Source organism: Notamacropus eugenii, chromosome 4 (assembly GCF_028372415.1).
Source record: "Notamacropus eugenii isolate mMacEug1 chromosome 4, mMacEug1.pri_v2, whole genome shotgun sequence".
In the NCBI taxonomy this organism is placed as follows: domain Eukaryota; kingdom Metazoa; phylum Chordata; class Mammalia; order Diprotodontia; family Macropodidae; genus Notamacropus; species Notamacropus eugenii.
In genome coordinates this window covers 462,229,842-462,248,835 of record NC_092875.1, presented here as the reverse complement: position 1 = coordinate 462,248,835, position 18,994 = coordinate 462,229,842, and the positions used below count along the sequence as shown (strand labels likewise).

Here is an 18,994-nt window from a genome sequence, read left to right as displayed (position 1 = left end):
AAAAAAGTATAAATTCACCCATTTTTTTCTAGCATGACATAAACAGTAATGCTTTCTTAAGTGCTTAAATAATAATGAAGATAGGTTTTAAATAACTCAGAATATTTCTTTTCTTACCATTTGTTAGAATTTCTTGTCCTGATTACATATCCTTTAAGATGAAACCAAAAATTAGGCTTCCACAATCAAAGGCAAGTAAAACTGAACTGTAGCTTTGATATTTTAAGGGAATTTATCTACAGAGAAGACTACTTTTTCCCCAGTCATTTCAGTGATGTCAAATATATTTTTAAGATTAAGGGACTTTGAGACAGAGAGGGATAACAGCGGACTACCATACTTCATTTCAGAATTTAGTAGATGGGAAGGATACTGTCCAGAGAGATTGCAGTACAGTCAGTTGCTAATCTCCATCTTACCATTTATCATTCAATATCTCTGTGGTTCCATCTTAGCCTGAGCATGCTTATATAAGGACAGGATAAATCAACTCTGGAATAGTCTAGCTTGGTTTGACCTGGCTAATTTCTTCATAGAAAACAGCCAGACCAGGTTGGGTTTGGAGTCCATTAGTGGGAAAAAATGGAGAATACTAGAATGAACCAAGACCCCAAATGTGCCCTGGAGGACACTAAACCTTTGGTTCAATCTCAGACTTTGGGGTCTGGAGCCAAGTTGGACCCACAGGGAAAAACTGGGGACCTAGATTGCTATTCTCACAGCTGTTGGAATTCCTGCTAGGCAGCTAGGTAATGTACTGAATAGAGGGTTGGGTAGGGAATCAGGAAGACTAGAGTTCAAATCCTTAGCTGTGTGACCATGGGCAAGCCATTTAACCTTTCTGTTGCCTCAGTTTCCTCAACTATAAATAAATTCTCTCCTCCCTCCTCCCTTTTCCCCTCCCCCTTTTCCCCTCCTATCTCCTTATTTCTCCTTCCTTCCCTTCCTTCCCTCCTTCCTTCCTTCCTTCCTTCCTTCCTTCCTTCCTTCCTTCCTTCCTTCCTGCTATGCTTTAATAAAATAAGTCTATAATATCAGAGTACTTTCTCACTTTATATATAAGTAGAGAATATCAAAACATTAAGATTCATCAAGGGTTCTCCTGAGACCAATTATGATAGCCACTAATTTAATCCCAAAATGACAATTAATGTCTCAAGTCCAGATTATGATACGCAGTTAGTTGGACAACCTATAGAATTCATGAATGTACCATCAAAAACTGATATGGAATACAGATACTGAAAATGGACAATGAATGTGGCCCAGAATTGAACAAGAGGAGGTGGGGGAGGGCTGGATTGTTTCAGGAAATTGCAGAGTTCCTTTAATGATTCCCCCCTTCCCCTAAAACAAAGCATTATCTTTAAAAAGTCCAATATTCTACTGGTGTTATATAGCTGAGAATAATTCTCCAAAGAATTTGAAATGAGTTATCACTCAGAGGGGAATGGAGGGACACATGATAGGTATAAACATGCTACTACACATAACAGATAACGGCTGAGAAGAAGAGCTAGAATAAAACTTATCACAGAAATGTCTGATGGGAAAAACAATGGGCGGGTCAGGTGAGGAAAGCAAGGCATAAGTGGATGGATGGGTTGCCCACGTACTCCATGCAGGGAAGGAAGCAAAGTCTTGAACATGTCAAATGGATCCCCAGGGTGGAATTTGGGGAAGATGTGGATGCGAGTCCCTCAGGATGGAAGGACAGGGATGGACAATCTGCATTATGGGCTTTACATCTTTGAGATCTTGAGCCATTGCAATGTTTGAGTATAATAAAGAAGAATTAAGTTAACATAGAGAAAATATTAGTATAAAAGTGCTTTAAAGAAAAGTGACCAGAGATTATAAAATGTTAGAGGACATTGAAGAAAAAACTGGAGGTCTGTCATAATATCTCAGCTAGCTAATGTAGCTTCTAGTCAGGAACATGTTAAGATATGTTTGGATTGTTTGTTTCAAATTAAAAAAGGAACTCAGTGAATGGTTTTCAGAATAAATTTACCAATTGCTGTGCTTTTGTCAGAGGAAAAAGGACATGATAGAACATGTATTTGGAACAATGTAATGGAAAGGGATTAACAGATTTCTTTTCGTTGGGCCCAAGAGGACTGAACTAGAGGAAATGAATGGATATTGCAGACAGGTAAACTGAGGCTCCATGCAAACAATAACTTCCTGACAATCAAAGATATCTGAAAATAGCCTGGGTTGGAATGCACTGGGTTCCCCTTCACTTGATTTTTTTTTTTTAAAGTCTGGTTCTCCTCTCTCTCCCAGGATGGAAATGTAGGGGCTACACACAGGCCTGATCTTACTACTGATCTTAACCAGTGCTTTGACTTGTTCTATGTCTCAAACAGTTACCCCTCAACCAAGTGTGGCCCCATGCCCCTTCCCTTCCTTTTCCAAATTCTTAAACCTACTGCCCTCTGAAGCCCATAGACTGTACCACACTAGACCCCTGCCCAACATGCACTTAAGGGCTGCTTTGTGGAGCCTCCTGGCTTAAGAGTGATTATCAATAGTAACTGTTGCTATTTCCCTCCCAGCCTGATTTAGTTATTTTTCTTTGCCTCATTAAAAGGACCATCCCATGACTGCTTCTTAAACAGGCCTATTCACTGAATGGGTGTTTCCTCACCCTAAGTGAGAAGTGAATAGGCCTTCGCCTAAAGGGGCCAAGGTCTCCCAGTGCCTGCTGGGTCATCTTCAGTCATCCTGATGAATCTCTGGTCACTGGATTCAGATGGCTCCAGAGGAGAAGTGAGGCTGGTGACCTGCACAGCCCTCCCTCCCTCAAACAAAGTCAAGTGCAAGTCATGTCATCATTTTTCTGATGGCACAGTCTTTGGCAATGAAGGATGAACACAACAAGCGCACATACTACAGTACTTAAGATGATGGCTTTTCTAGTTATGCTTTTCAGTTACATTTTATCTACTCATCTTTAAAGTTGTTACAGTTTTATTTTCTGTCTCATTAAGTAGGAATCTGTTTTATTCCAGATTTGAGGGCTTCAATACTGTTATTGAGGCTAAATAAAATGTATCCTTCTTATAAAATAAACTTTATTCTAAAACATATCCAAAACTGGAGGACATGGGTACCATTAAACAAAACAGGAATAAATTTGCAGAGAGCATTGAAACAAAAGATAATTGTTCATATAATTTTATGAGGTTTCCTCAAAAAATTTTATAATTTCTAGGCATTCTGTTCCAAAACAAATCTAATTGCACACGAGCAAATCAGATTCATCATTCCAAAACATATGCAAATAAAATACAAATATATTCAATGCAATTAATTCGAATGTGAAAAACAAGATAATGCTGAGTATATGTGCACATATATATGTATTTGTGTGTATACATGCATATATCTGTATGTGTACATATGTATCCATATACATGTACACACGTATTTGATGATAATATATACAAATATATTAAATATCAAATATACACAGGGCAGCAAATTAATTCTAGCCTAATTCATCACAGCCAGGATGGACTCCATTTGTAGAGAGAAGAAAAATGTTCCCAATAAATCATACCACAGCCAGAACCGAAACTTTTATAACATGACTGTTGAAGGATTTATCTCTCCAATCCCTAAAACCATTTGGCAATGGTCTCCTCTATTCCCTCTCATAAACCTCCTAAATAAGACAAATATTCTGCCAAGTCTGATGCCAAACTACTGTCTGTCCCATCTAACTGTTAGCCTTTGGGTGTTTGAATCTTTTCTACAAAGTTGATTTAATTGTGATATTTTGTTACTGCCCGTAAGTCTTACACAGTCATACTCTGAACTTATACTCAAGGTGTAAGAATTTTCTTTAACTCGTTAATGTGGTTAGCTTTTTCCCTCCAGTGAATGTTTTGGCCTTTGCTAAAGCAATAAAAAAAAAAAAACATTCAAGAGAGCTGGAGCTTTTTCACCTAATATTTAACTTCAAGCTTTAGTTTCTGGAGAGCTATTAGGATTCCCTCTCTTAGAATCCCATGGTTTAGGACCAGTGAGGTTCAGAATGTGGCCAAAAGCTTCTCCAGTGGTGGGTACAGTAACTGTTGATTTGAGAGCTGAACAGAATGTTGTAGAATCATCATTTTAACTGTCAGTTGGAAGATTCTGTCTTCCTGTCATGGCTGGAAAGAAGCTGGGGAAAACAGAGAGGAAGAGAACGGTGGGGCCTTGTTTCCACCTTGAATTGGCTTAATAACTTGCAAAGGAGATGGAAAGAATTCTTATGAAAAATCTTAGTTATCTTGAATAAAATATGGGATTATATTAATTATCAGAAATCAGTGTTATCAGTTAAAAGGGTCATTTCTGTAATCTAGAAATCAATAGGCATTCATTCAGTGCTTATTATGTTCCGGGTACTGGGTACTGGTTCTGGGAATACAAAAAGAGACCAAAGAAAGACCCTGTCCTCAAAGAGATCACGATATAATGGGGGAGACAACAAGGAAACAGATACGTACAAACTACATACAGGATAAAGAGGAAATGATCACCAGAGAGAAAGCACTGGAATTAAAAGGGATTGGGAAAGCCTTCTTGTAGAACGTGGGATCTTGGTTGGGACTTGAAGTCAACAGGGGAAAATGAAGAGGGAGAACATTTCAGGCAGGAGAAGCAGCCAGAGAAAATGGCTCAAGTGAGAAGTGGAGTGTTTTGCTTGTGGAACAGAAGGGAGGCGAGTGTCACTAGTTTGAAGAGTGTGTTGGGAAAGAGGGGTACAATGTCTATGAAGACTGAAAAAGTAGAGGAGGGGCTAGGTTATGAAGGGCTTTCAATGATAGAGAACTTTGTATTTGATCCTTAATTTGACAGAGAGCCATTGGAGTTCATTGAGTTGGGGGGGCCACTTTGGTGACTGAATGGAGGATGGTTTGGAGTGAGGAGACACTCAAGACCTGCAGACCCATTAATGGCTGTTGCAACAGAACAAGCATGAGATGATGAGGGCCTGTACCAGAGTGGTTGCAGTGACAGAGGAGAAAAGAGGGTGTATTTGGGAAATGTTGTGAAGGGGAAATTAACAGATCTTGGCAATAGCTTGGATATGGGTGGTGAGAGAGGGTAAGGAGTCCATGTTGACTCCTAGGTTGTGAACCTAAGAGACCAGCTAGATAGAATTGCCTTCTACCATATAGGCAGAAGGATAGAGAGTTTAGGGGAAATGTAATGGATTTAATTTTGGACATGTTGAGTTTAAGGTGTTGTGTGGACATCCAGTTTGAGATGTTCAAAAGGCAAAGCAGTTGGAGATGCAAGATTGGAAGTCAAAGATTTTGAAGTGGGATAGGTAGAATTGTCATCATAACAATAATAATTAAATCCATGGGAGCTGATGAGATCACCAAGGGAAATAGTATAGAGGGAGAAAAGAAGAGGGCCTACGACAGAACCCTGTAAGACATTTGTGGTTAATGGGTGTGGCTTATATGAGAATCAAGCAAAGGAGACTGGGAAGGAGTGGTCTTATGGGTAGGGGAATAACCAAGAGAGAGAGTGGTGGTCTGAAAAACCTAGAGAAAAGAGGGTATCAGGAAGGAGAGGGCAATCAACAGTGTCAGAGGCTGCAGAGAGGTCAAGGAGAACGGGGATTGAGAAAAAGCCTCTGGTCATTATGAGAACATTGATAATTTTAGAGAGAATAGTTTTAGTCAAATGATGAAATTGGAAGCCAGATTATGAGGGCTTGAAAGGATGAAGCCATTTTGGAAAGCAATTTGGTATTAAGCAAATAAAGTGACTAAAATGTCTATGCCCTTTGAATTAGAGACTCCATTACTGGGTTTATACCCCAAGAAAACCATTGATAAGAAAAAGATCCCCATGTACTCCAAAATATTTATATCAGCACCTTCTGTAAGAGCTAAGAATTGGAAACATAGTAGATACCTGTCATTTGGGGGATGAAATTGAGGTACATGTGGTACATGGTAGATGTGATACGTGGAAACGTGATACCTGTTTCACATAATTGTGAAACATGATTGGGGTACATGATTGCAATGGAATATAATTGTGCTATAAGAAATGATGTGTGTGATGAATACAGAGAAGCATGAAAAGATCTATATAAACTGAAGCAGAGTGAAATAAGCAAAGCCAAGAAAATAATATCCACCATAACTAAAACAAAATAGAAAAAACAATGAAATGCCAAAGAATCAAGAGTAAATGTGACAAAAGTATAAAAATCAAACGACTCAAACGAACAGATTAAGAAGACATTCCCAAACCTACCACTTCATGGATTTGGGAAGTCCATAGGTGTTACACATTGCACATATGTTTGGATTTTTTGAATGTATCAATCAATTGTGCTGACTTTTTTCTCTCTAAAAATATACTGTTTGTCATAGGGTGTCTCTGGGAGGCAGAGAGAGAATGGTATATGGGATATTGTGGTGATATGAGAAACAGAAAATATCAGTAAAATTCATTTTAATAAAAAGAAATAAAGAACAATAGTTAGTGGGGATGGAAAGCTCAAATAAGGGTTGTTTGAGACATGGATACATTTGTAGGCAGCAAGAAAAGAGACAGGAGACAAGAGAGATTAAAGAGAAGCGATAATGTGCCACCCCCTTTCCTCATGATACTCTTGGCAGTCTGTTAGAGGAGATGGGCTAGAATGAGATCACTTGAGCGGGTAGAAGGGTTACATTTGATGAGTTATAAGGCCATTTCATCATGTGAGATAAGGGGAAATAGTGTCAGAAGACAAATGAACAATACAAGATAAGGAAGAGGAGAGAAGAAGGAGTTCATGATGGATGTCCTTAAATTTTCTCAGAAAAATATGAGACAAATTTCTCTGCTGACAAAATTGGAGAGGGGAGCTATTCATAGGGGGTGTGAGTAGTGATGAAAAGGTTTGGAACAGCCACTGTGGGGAGTGAGATAGTGAGTTGATAAGGGAAGTAGAGTAGAATTGCCTAGCAGCAGTGAGGACCCAGTTGAGGTAATGTAACAAATTTATAGTGGCCCCAGTGAGAATGGTAATATGATTTTCTATACCTTCATTCTACACCTATGAATAGGAGTGAAGTCAGTGGATGGTGGGGTTTTTAACTCTCATTAAAAACTCTAGTGAAGGTTTTTAAGGGATTTGGTTATCAAAACTACAATAACTGACTATAACCTCTATAGATAATGTCTGAAAAAAACTTCTTTAGAGTAAATCTGAAATCTTGATTTGGGCAAGACTTTTCTCTAATTTTTTCTGTCCTCCCATTTTCCATAGTTTTATAAAATAGTGAAGACAGCAAGTTACTAATTTAGTCATAACAAGATTTGGAGTTTGTAAACAAAGAATGATATCACTCCTGAAGGGTTTGATCAGGGAAGGTTGAGACTAGAGAGCTCACATCTGAGAAGTGGTGATGGCAGTGATGGCAGTGGTGGCCAGGCACTTTGGTGCTTATTTTGGTCATGACCAATGACTTCATCTATGTGCCTAGTCTGTTGTGCTACTGCAACTTATAATGTCTGAAAGTTCCCTTGATCACTGGAAGGTGATGTGATTTCACTTGGGTCACAGAGCCAGTATGTGCCAGGGATGAGACTTGAACTCCAGTTCTCATGATTCCCAGGATATCTTTTACTGTACACCCCTCTTAGTGTTACAGCATAGGATCTGAACATTGGCTTTTTTCCTTTTAAAAATTAAATTTTAAATTTAGTTTTTACTATCAGTTCCAAATTCTCTCCCTCTACTTCTCCCTCACTATTGAGAAGGCAAGAAATATGAAACTTGTTATATAAAGTAATGCAAAGCATATTTCCACATAAGCCTTGTTCCAAAAAAAAAGAGAGAGAGAAAAACATGCATCCATTTGCACGCGGAGTCTATCCCTTCTCCATCTGGAAGCTGATAGCATTTTTCATCATGAATCCTTTGGAATTCTTATGCATCACAATTATCTTTACAATATTGCTGCTACCATGTACTTGTTCTCCCGATTCCCCTCACTTCACTTTGCACATTTTTCTGAAAAAAGCCGTTATCATTTATTACAGCACAGTAGTACACCATCACAATCATATGCCACAAGTTGTTCAGCCATTTCCTCAACTGATGGGTGAGCCTCTCTGTTTCCAGTCTTTGCCACTACAAGAAGAGCTGCTGTAAACATTTTGTACACATAAGTCCTCCTTTTTCTTTGGTCTGTTTGGAGTCTAAACCTAAGTAGCAGTATTGCCGGGTCAAAGAGTATGCAGAATTCTATAGCTTTGGGACCTAGATCCAAATTTGAACCTTGGCTATGAATGTCAACAAGGTGGCAACCCCTGGCATACTAACCTATATAGTATTTGTGGTCACACAAAGGTACCTACCAGACTTGACCTTCATTCCTAACCTTTGAGTGGGCGAGAGGTAGGGAAGGGGGAGGGGGAGGACCTGGTATTATTGTTGATTATGGATAAATCTGGATTCAGAGTCAAATCATAAAATCATATCTGTTAGAAAACTTCTCAGACATCATGAGAGAACCATGGAGACTTTTCTCCCCGAAGCCTCTCTTTTCTACCATAGATGATGCTTCTGGCTACTCACTATTCAGCTTCACTTAGTCGGAGCATGCAGAAGCAATCCCTTTCTCTTAGGATATAAATTGCTAAGTATCACAAGTAATATGCCATCAGATGCTTATGTTTTGGAAATGCGTTGAGGCTGCCAAATTTAATTATGTTCACTGTAAATGTACTTTAGAAGTCACTGAAGCATAATATTGTGGTTTCTGAAAGCAGTACAACTGAGCTATGATGGTATATTGCTCAATTAACTAGGTGGGCACACCCCATCACATGTGTTCAGGGGTGTGCAAGACTATCTTTGCATGATTTCATAGAGATACCAGTGGATGGAAGTGACTGAACAGGGAAAGAAAGGACCATGCTGCATTGCATTTTATGGATTTTAGGGTTAAGGAAAGAAATTGCCACCATGTAAATGTACATGAGGATCCTGAGTGGATACAATCAATGGGCAAGCCAAAATATACCTCTACCATTCACGTTTTAGGTTTTTAGACACTATGAGAAGGCTTAGAGAAGAAAAGCATTTATATAGAAAGAATAAATACATTTAGCAATGGTCAGATTGTAGAAGTAGTACTGCTTGAAGGAGAAGTGGCTTCCTTTTAAGTAATAAGTACAGATTATGTATGTGAAAGACCAAGAGAATTAAGAAAGACCAGGGTGAGGTGAGTTGCAAATCATTCCTTGCATAAGAAGAACTCTCTATCTTCCTCTTTCCTATACCTAAATACATTAAATATTGAAAAGGATTTGACTCAAAATGTTAATACACCTTTTAAAAAGTACATTAAAGCTCATTTATAAAATATAGACAGAAGGATCAGTGTTGCAGTATAGACGATAAACAAGCCTCTAAGATAGTAGAGACAACTCAGGGTCTTGCAGGTCCTGGTATCTTGCAAATGATTATTCATTACAACAAACCATTGATCTTATTTAAAAAGTAAAAAATAACTTGCTGGTTTTGGACATATGAGCATTTTCTATCAGGCACTGAATCCTTTGTTTCCCTTTCAAAACTTTACTAAAACCCATAAAAGGAAATTTAAAAAAATGTTTATTATACACCTATAAGAATTGTTGAGTATTCAAAAACAAACTAGCATTTAGAATTTGTAATAAAACTTATAATGGGTATCATACTTTCATTTTTAGTAAAGAAAGAAAACAAATTAGGAGGAGCATGAAGAGGTTATTGCAAATATGTTTTATGCTGGCCTCAGCGTAAAAACCCTTCCTTCTGTTGAGTATCATTATCTAGCTTTGCTAGTATCATTGGGGTACAGGGGCCAGCAGGGCCAGGGCTCTCTACTGGGAATGGACTGGGAGGGAATTCTAGAATCTGATCTCTCTATAGGCAATAACACCAGTCTTAACAGAAAAAAATGGCATTCTTTTAACACTATTAAAATATACACAAAGGGGAGTTGGTTATTGGAGAGACTCTCCTTTCCATCTTCTGGCCAGACCAGAAAACTCATAATTACAAGATGTTTATGGAGTTTTAAACAAATTCTCAAGATGCAGCTACACATTCTGATGACTTTATGAGGTAGAAACAAGTTCTTTGAATAAATTCACGGGAACAGCCTCATTGGACAAGTAAAAGAGGGACACCCTTTTCAGGCCCTTATATAAGCACTAGATGGGTTAGTTTAATGCCTGTAATAAGGAGAAAAGGGATTTCTTTCCTTCCCCTCCCCACTGGTTGGATAGTTTTGAAAAGGAGCTACTAGGCCAGTAGGTGACACTGCATCCAGGACGTGCACCAGACTGACAGAGATACAGAGGGGCAATCACTCAAGGGTGAAGGCAGCTTCCAACATCGGGACCTCTGGCAGCAAAGAAGAGAGCCAGCTATGGACTCAGATCTAGCCCTGGCAGTTGAGATTTGAGCCATAGAGAGAACTGCATGAGGAGAGAGAGGACCCTAGACCCAGCAGCTTCAGAGTTGTGATTTGCTATGGAAGAAATGTACTTTTGGCTTGTACGTGTGCATCACTGACACTGTGGCAGTTTGACGCAGTAGGATCCTCTGTGTGTATGATTCAGTTGTATTGCTTTCAGCATATAGAATTCTAATGAATATTATTAATATTACTTATATTTTTGGCAGAGTGTGCCCCAGGGTTCTGGGGGGAATGTTTTATAGCTACTGGCTTTCTACTGTCGGTAAATGTCTTTGTTAAGAGAGAATTGTATCTGCTTGCTGAGGTTGATGAGAAGCCTGCTAGGGGAGTTTTATGAACTATATAGTCTTAGGAGTTGGTTTCCAACAGTTACCTCCCCCACTAAATCTCGAGGTAGCAGTTATCTGGGAGAGCCAGTCCACAAAGCATGGGTGAGTGCTGAGGAAGGAGCCCAGAGGGAGATACTCCAGATGTGACTGAAGAATGATTGATTAGAGGAAAGATCCCCTAAACCTTGAGTCGCTATGAATTCCTCCCTATTCTAAGATGTAGTTTCCTTTGGACTACTAGTTGCTAGTTTCTCCATAGCCTTTTCTGTCTTAGTAATTGTACATGAGATGAAGATCTGTATTCTCGCCTGTGCTCAGATGGCTCCTTGGTAATATATTAGCTAACCTTTACAGAGAATGCACTACTCAGGCATTAACCATTTAACTACTTCTAAGGCCCTGAAATGGTTAATAAGTCAATAAGAATTAGTAAGTATTTAAGCGATTTGAGTTCACAAACAGTATTTCTTGGAAGGATTAAATGAATTTTATCAAGAAGCATATGCCTAGGATGTTGAAACCAACAAGGGGTAGCCATCTTCTCCTTGGTGATGGTGGAAATACTCTGGGTACAGAAGAGAGCTTTTTTCCGTCTCCTCTCTGACATTTTATTCCCTGCCTAGCTTAAGCCTGGCTTGGGAAAGGAAAGTACTTGACGATGCTCTTGATTAGGGTAACTAAAAACAAAGTAAAAAGACATTAATAGTTTTAAGTGAGACCTTATCAATGATGTTCTTAAAGGAGACAGAAAGGCCAGCTGAGTAGTGATGGCTGAGCGTCTTTCCAGAAATGTGTACAGCCAAAAACAACACACAGATACCATGGTACCATGCTGCCCAATGACCAGTAAAATCAGTGTATGCTAATAAATTCATTTATCTTTTAGTATATACATAGGATGTATCAGTACCCAGTGCAGGACCATATAGACAGACCACAATCTCTAATTCAAATAATCAGCTGTGGTCAGTCTACGTACCATAGCATCACAATCCATAAACAATACTTGGGAGGCTCTGCTGGCTGTATCACCATCTGAGGAACCAGTTATTGGAACAGTGACATTACAATCAACGCTCCTGCTTTTGTTGATGCTGTTGCAGTGACAGAACATCAACAAAAACAAACTAACTAAACAATGCGAACAGAAATTCTAATAAAAAAATTTAGAGCCAGTGACAAATTTCAGATGATAACATAATTTTAAAAGAGAGACAAAGGGGAGAGCTAGGTGGTGTGATGGTTAGAGCACTGGCCCTGGAGTCAGGAGGAAGTGACGTCACACACTAGCTGGGTCTGGCACTAATAGGCACTTAGTAAATGTTGCTTGACTGAAATTTAGAACATCTTTTTCTACAAACAGTCACTATAAGGCCCAAATTATTTGAACATTGTAACAATTCTGAGATTATTTGGTTATGTCCCTCGTCAGACATATGCCAGCACCATCTCTGGCTGGCTCAGAGAGCCGGTTGTTAAATTTTCAGTGTGAGCATTCAGAAATTGACAAATGATACAAATCAAGACTAGATTTGTTGTTTTATTGATTGTCTATATTTAAGAAAGTGATGGAAAAATGTTAATGGTCAAACACTTCTTTTGTTGTTTGCTCATTTTCCCAGACTATTTCTTGACTTTGAATTTGATGTACAAGTTGGCCTCTGCTTATCCATTGGTGGGGAAGCACTGTGCCAAGCCTCAAGGTTTTTTGGCCTACCATTTTCAGAACTAATTCTGAGGATCTACAAGTTTTTGGTGTTTCCAGGGTTGTGTTATCCTGGGAGAGGTGGGGTCACTACTCTCCTGGTCTGAGTTCTGGGCTTTAAATAGGAACAGCTCCTGTTCCCCTGAAGCTACAAGCACCAGGGCTCCTCCTGGCCTTGGCCCTGGGGCTGTGACCAGGATCCCTGTTCCCAAGTAACCAACTACAAGTGTTCTTCTCCACCCTGGAATAGTGACTCAATGGGCAATAGCTGCCAATCAGTGCCTGCTGCACCCAGTGCCAGTTAGAGGTCCCCTGTAATCTCTTTCTGACCAGTTGTCTGAGCCCCTTTCCAGCACTGGGACAAGAGCTCCTCAATCTACTGGTGCTTCTCCTTGCAGGCTGCCTCCAAGCCCACTGCTGGGTGCTTCTGTTGGTCTCACAGATCTCTCCTTTGGACCTCCTAAGTTGTCATGACTGGAAAAATGTCTCTTTCTGACCTTTCGTTGGCTCTGCATCACCCAAATTTGATTGAGATGCTATTTTAAAGTTTAGAGGAAAATGTTGGGAGAGTTAAACTAGGTCCCAGCCCGTACTCTGCCATCTTGGCTCTGCCTCCAAGAAATGTTAATAATGAAGATTAAACATAAATGAGTGCTGCCCTTTTTGGGGAACTAGTTGTTAAACATTTAACAGCACACATTGTCCTAGTGTACAACTGTATATTTAATTCTCATGGGAATATTTTTTAGATTCTTTTAAAAAAAGTCTTGAATGTTTTGAAAAGTTTGAAATGCTTTCTAGTATACTTATGCGTTTAGATACAAAAAAAATATTTGGAAGCATGACACCCATTGAAGTGTGGTTGGGGAGTGCAGAGAAGGGTCCCAAAATAGTTCATAAACTCTTTTGCATGAATTTCACTCCTGAAATTCAATCACCTGATTGGCAATTTACATACTTCTAGCTACCCTGAACATAGTTCATATTTAGTAGTGAGGGAGAGAAAAGGTTAATCATTGCTCTTGAAAAGTAGCACTTTCTAACATGTTTAGAGTAAGCAGTTGTCCTTGCCAGTCAATTAAAAGCTTCATTACTTTCTGTGAAACTTCTATTGAAGAGGATGGGCTGACACATTTTTGATGCCTGTTTGTAGAGCAGTTAGGTGGCTCAGTGGATAGAGCAGCAGGTCTGAAAGTCAGAAAGACCAGAGTGCAAATCTGGCCTCAGACACTTACTAACTGTGTGACCCTTGGCAAGTCACTTAACCCCTGCCTGTACAAAAACTGGAGAAGGAAATTGCGAACCACTCTAGTATCTTTCAAGAAAATCCCACCGTCAATTGGTCCACAGGGTCACGAAGAGTCAGACATAAGTGAATGACTGAACGACAAAAATTCATAGGGCTACTAAAATTAAAGGGGAATATGGATAGAATCTCTGTCTTCCTGGCCCTCTGTAACTTGTTTACATCTGGCTAAACTTTGTTTACTTATTTATTTCATTTGAAAAGAACTTGGAAGGTAGGTGGCACAGTGGGCCTGAACTTGGGAAGACCCAAGTTAAAATCCAGCCTCAGACACTTGGTAGCAATGTGGCCCTGGGCAAGTCACTTAGCCTCTGTCTGACTAGATTACTCATCTGGAAAATGGGGTAATAAATAGCATCTACCTGTCAAGATTGTTGTAAGGATCAAATAAGAACACTATATAAATACTGCCTATTGTTGTTAATAAATATGGTGAAGTAAATCTGAAGCCTGTTCTCTTTAACGAAAGCTCAAATGAATGTTATGTGTTCCTGAAACATACTTTTTTTCCTTTTAAAAAGAAATTACATCTAAATCCTTAGTGCTTATGGCCAGAACCAAATAGTAAACTATGTCTCAGAGCATTTGGGGATAAATTAATGTAAGATGCCCATTTCCTCAAGGACATTTTCTAGTATCATCTCTATTAAAAGCACAGTTGCTCTTGTAATATTTTTAAAACTCCAAGGTACAGAAGTAAATATTGTTCAAAACCAGGTTCAAAAATCAGCAGGGAAATGGAGCGGTCAGTGTCAGACCTCTGCTCACCCTAGGTCACATCCCTTCAAAAGTGACAAGACGTTCATTTTGGAGATGTTCAGGACATGCAACTTCTGGAAATATCTAGACCTTGGATTGCTTTGCATTCAAACCTGAGCTTCATTAGACTTTTGCAACCTGAGATATTTGGGTAAGGTTGCTATTTATGAGACTATGCTTAAGACTATGGAGCTGCCTGATTTTAATAGCACTTTGCGAAATGGTCTGCCTCAGTACACTGATTTAAAGTGCTGGGGACCCACAAATTGAGGATTTGGCTATGTCTGTCTCTGTCCCAGGTGATTAACTATTTTGTAAAAGAGACTGGCACTCGATTCGTTAGCTCATCCTTGGATGAGAACTAGATTGGGCTCCCATGTTATTTTTGAGTTGGATGTTTGTTTAAATAACGTATTCCTTCTTTCTTATTACTTCTTACACACTGTCTTTGTTTTCAAGATTGGATCCGATCAGTATTTGAGTTTGGGAGTGGAAAAGTGAAATCTTATTTAATAATTCTTATTTCTGTTTTCATTGAAGTCTATTGCTCTGGTTTTGAATTTTCAAAAAAACTCCACAAGAGTCTTTTTGATATATATAACATAAATCCATTTTTTGGAGACTCTTTATTGAATCAGAAGGTAATGTTGGGCTGATAATGACTTCTCAAATGGAAAAAATTCAACATGTTGAAATTTGGCCAGTCAGATAGCTTGAATTTTCACAAGATTTGAAATTGAACATTTCACAATTGGCCCGTCTGAACCCTACTTGATAGATATATTTATTCTTTTTAATTAGTCAGTCAAGACGTATTTATTAAACACCTCATATGTACTGGGGACACAAAGAAAGGCATAAAACAATTCCAGCTCTCAGTCTAATGGGGTAGACAACACAAAACAACTATATACAAACAAGGATACATTGTGAAGGTGGCTGTTGTTTGTCCTTCATTCTTGAAGAGGACCATGACATCAGGGAGGTGATGCCACGACATGCAAATGAATTGGATTTAAGCCAGGCAGGGCTGTGCAAAGTCACTAGCCTCACTTCCTCTTCCAGAGCTATCTGGGTCCAGTGGCAAGATATAGGTCAGAACGATTGGAGATAGCCCTGGATAAGCTGGAACCTATTGTTGACCAATCAGTGAGAGCCAGAATGATTCGGGTATAAAACATGGTCCTTAAAAAAAGGAAAAGAAAGAAAGAAGAAAGGAAGAATGAAAAAAATAAAGGAAGGAAGAGCAGTATTGCCTAACTGGCCAGTTCCATTTGGAGCTCCAGATAATCCATAACAGGGGAACAGGAAAAGCTTTGTGAAGAAGGGGAAACCAGGGGAGGCAGAAGGTAGAAATGAGAAGGGAGAGTATTCCAGGCATGGGAGAGAGTCAGTGAAAATGCCCAACATCTCCTTTGAGACTACTGAGCATGCCTACCAACTTCCATTGCATGGAAGTCATTGACAAGGATAGAAGAACAATACTGAATTACTAGAGTATTTTGTCGGTATTTGGTCATTTCAGTTGTGTTTGACTGTCTGTGACCTCACTTGGGGTCTTCTTAGCAAAGATACTGGAATAGTTTGTAGTTTCTTTCTCCAGATGAGAAAACTGAGGGTTAAGTGACTTGCCCAGGCTCACTCACCTAGTAAGTGTCAGAGGTCTAATTTGAACTCAGGTCCTCCTAACTTGAGGGTGTGGTACTCTATCCACTATGTCATTGAGTTGCCCTTGTTACTAGAATATACCAAAGCTTTATCACTCAAAGTCATCTCTTTCTTTGCAACAAGTTAAGAGAATCAACAATGGTGACCCAAGGACACTCATACAACATTTATAATTTATGCAGTATATTTAATTGGCAGCAGTAAAATGCATTTCTTGTGTGGGGTTTTTTTTTTTTTGTGGAAATGTAAACAAGTTGACAATGTTGACTGTAATTTTAATTAACTAAAGACATGTCCCAACTCTTTGTCTTTTCACTGGCTCTCCCCTAAGCCTGGAATGCTCTCCCTCCTCACCTCTGCCCTCTGGCTTCTTTGAAAATTCACTTTGAATCCCACCTTCTGAAAGACCTCTTCTTCCCTCCCCCTCTGCCAGGGCCATACTCTGAGGTTACCTCCCACTGGTACTGTTCACATCTTGTACGCGCAGGGTTGTTTGCATGTTGTCTCCTCATTAGACTATAAGGTCCTTGAGGAGAGGAACTGTGTTTTTGCTTTTCTTAGCACCCAGCACTTGATAGCTATTTGTGCCTGATGCACAGTAAGCTCTTATAAATGTATCTGTGGATTGACTGTTGCTGTCCAGGGGTTTCCATGCTACTGGGAGCTGAAAGTGGTAAAGTGGCAGAAACACAGTCATCTATCAATTGTGTGTGTGTGTGTGTGTGTGTGTGTGTGTGTGTGTGTGTGTGTGTGTGCAAGTTAAAGGAAGCAAGGAAGGATGGTTTCCCTGAAATTAAAGAAAGGTAGTTCATACAAGGAACCCTAAAAAGAAGAGGTTCTCTTTACTAATGAAGGTTGGAATCTTCTCAGTCACTTCTTAAATCCTTAGAGAATTAATTAGAGTCCTAAGAGACTGAGTGACTTATCCAAGGTTAGAGAAAGAACTTGAACCCAGGTCTTCCTGGATCTGAAGTCAGCTATTTATGATGCCACACTATATCTCAAGGTTGATAGAACATAGAAGGGTGGTGGGCATGGTAAATAGTCTTTAATATCAACCCACTGGCTAATATATTATATCTATCAAGGTTCCCAAACCTATTTTCATCAGGGAATGGATGCTGCAGGATGCATGTTTGACAAACTGTATAAATAAAATACGACAACATCAAGAAGAAAAAGGAGATGAATCCAAGCAGGGAAACCCTGGTTACAAAAGAACATTTACTACAGCAGTAAATTGAATCAGATATTTGCACATTTGAATTTTTTAAAATGGACTATCTACTTCAAGGGTCAATAGCTCTAGAAGTTTATTAAGGTACCTACCACACATGAATTTTCATCTTGAAACTGGGCCTTTCTTTGGGTCTTCTTTTCATACTGTTTTCATGCCTCGAGTCACTGAATCTTAAGGTCTACTGCTTCTGTCTTTTTCTTCTATTCTACTCCACCCATCCACAAAGGGGTGCATCAAAGCATGGATGATTTCATGTCAGTACAACTATTTTTTAGCCATTCTGGCAAAAACTTTCATAGATGAGGAGCTTGCATTATTGATCAAAATGAGGTTTGGGGCGTTCTGGAAGTTTTAACTATATACTACCCTTGCCCCTTATGTACCTGTATGATCAAAAGTTTTCTATGAAAAAAACAACTATTTTCTCTCTGAACAAGTTTCTCATTACACACACCAAAATGATAGTCAATAATGCACAATTCAAAACCTTTCAAATCTGAATGCTGCAAAGATTTATTTTTCTTTTGGAAATAGCATGGGTGTGACACCTTCTCCCTCTTCAAGTAAAGGAAATCCTTCTTGATAACTGCCTGAAAATTTAGAAGCTATTGAATTTGAGTGAGAACTTTCTAGTCTTTAGATGACTCTAACATGTTCCCATTGTCTTCCATTCTGTAGGATGTATAATACATATGGTGCATGAGGGAGATTTCATTTTGAACATCTCTGTGCCAAATGTTACTTGACCATTCTATCTGAGAAGGGCTTTGGGGAAAGACCTAATTTCTCTAATATTCAAGGGAGGGACCTCCAGTCCCAGATGCAATAGTAGTAGTATATAGACCTTGTTTCTACTGACACTCTGGTGACTGATAAAGGTACTAGCACAGAGAGAAGAATTGAAAAAATTATTTATATGATTCAATTTTAAAATTTAGGTAAATATTGAGGTTGAATAACGCGAATAAATCCTTCTGGTCTTCACTTTAAGTGAACAGTGTTCCAAATATAGAATAATGGCCATAGCAGTAGCAGCTGTCATTTATAGAGTACTTTAGGTTTGCAAAGCACATTACTATCCTCACAACCACCCTGTGAGGGAGGTGCTATTATCCCCATTTTACAGATGAGGAAACTGAGGCCCAGAAAGATAAATTTTTCCAGGATCACAGAACTAACAAAGAGTCTGAGGCAACCTTTGAACTTGGGTCTTCCTCACTCCAAAACTACTCAGAAGAAAGATTAAATTGGTATTAGCCACTTCATGACTATTTGCTCTTAACCTCTATTTCCAAAGGTTTGTGCAGACTTCAACCCTAGAATGATAGGAAGATGTTCAGTAGTGAGCAGTTGTTTTTTAGATCAGGTGCATGTATTTAGTAGAATATTAGTAGATTAGATTATTTGTAGATCTTTCATCTCATCTGAAGCATTTAATATTAGAGATTGATTGCATATGAGGAATAAAGTTGAATTCCTTACTTACACAGGTTCATGTTA

The 18,994-nt window shown here is 39.0% G+C and overlaps 1 long non-coding RNA gene across 1 annotated transcript in view; it reads left to right on the top strand.

Moving 5' to 3' along the window:
- The first annotated feature begins 3,274 nt into the window (after positions 1-3,274).
- The window catches only part of LOC140502002 (uncharacterized), a 34,162-nt gene continuing 18,442 nt past the window's right edge, over positions 3,275-18,994 (top strand). The window contains exon 1 of the long non-coding RNA XR_011966477.1: positions 3,275-4,201. This is a non-coding gene — a long non-coding RNA (uncharacterized lncRNA). The remainder of the gene's footprint in view (positions 4,202-18,994) is intronic.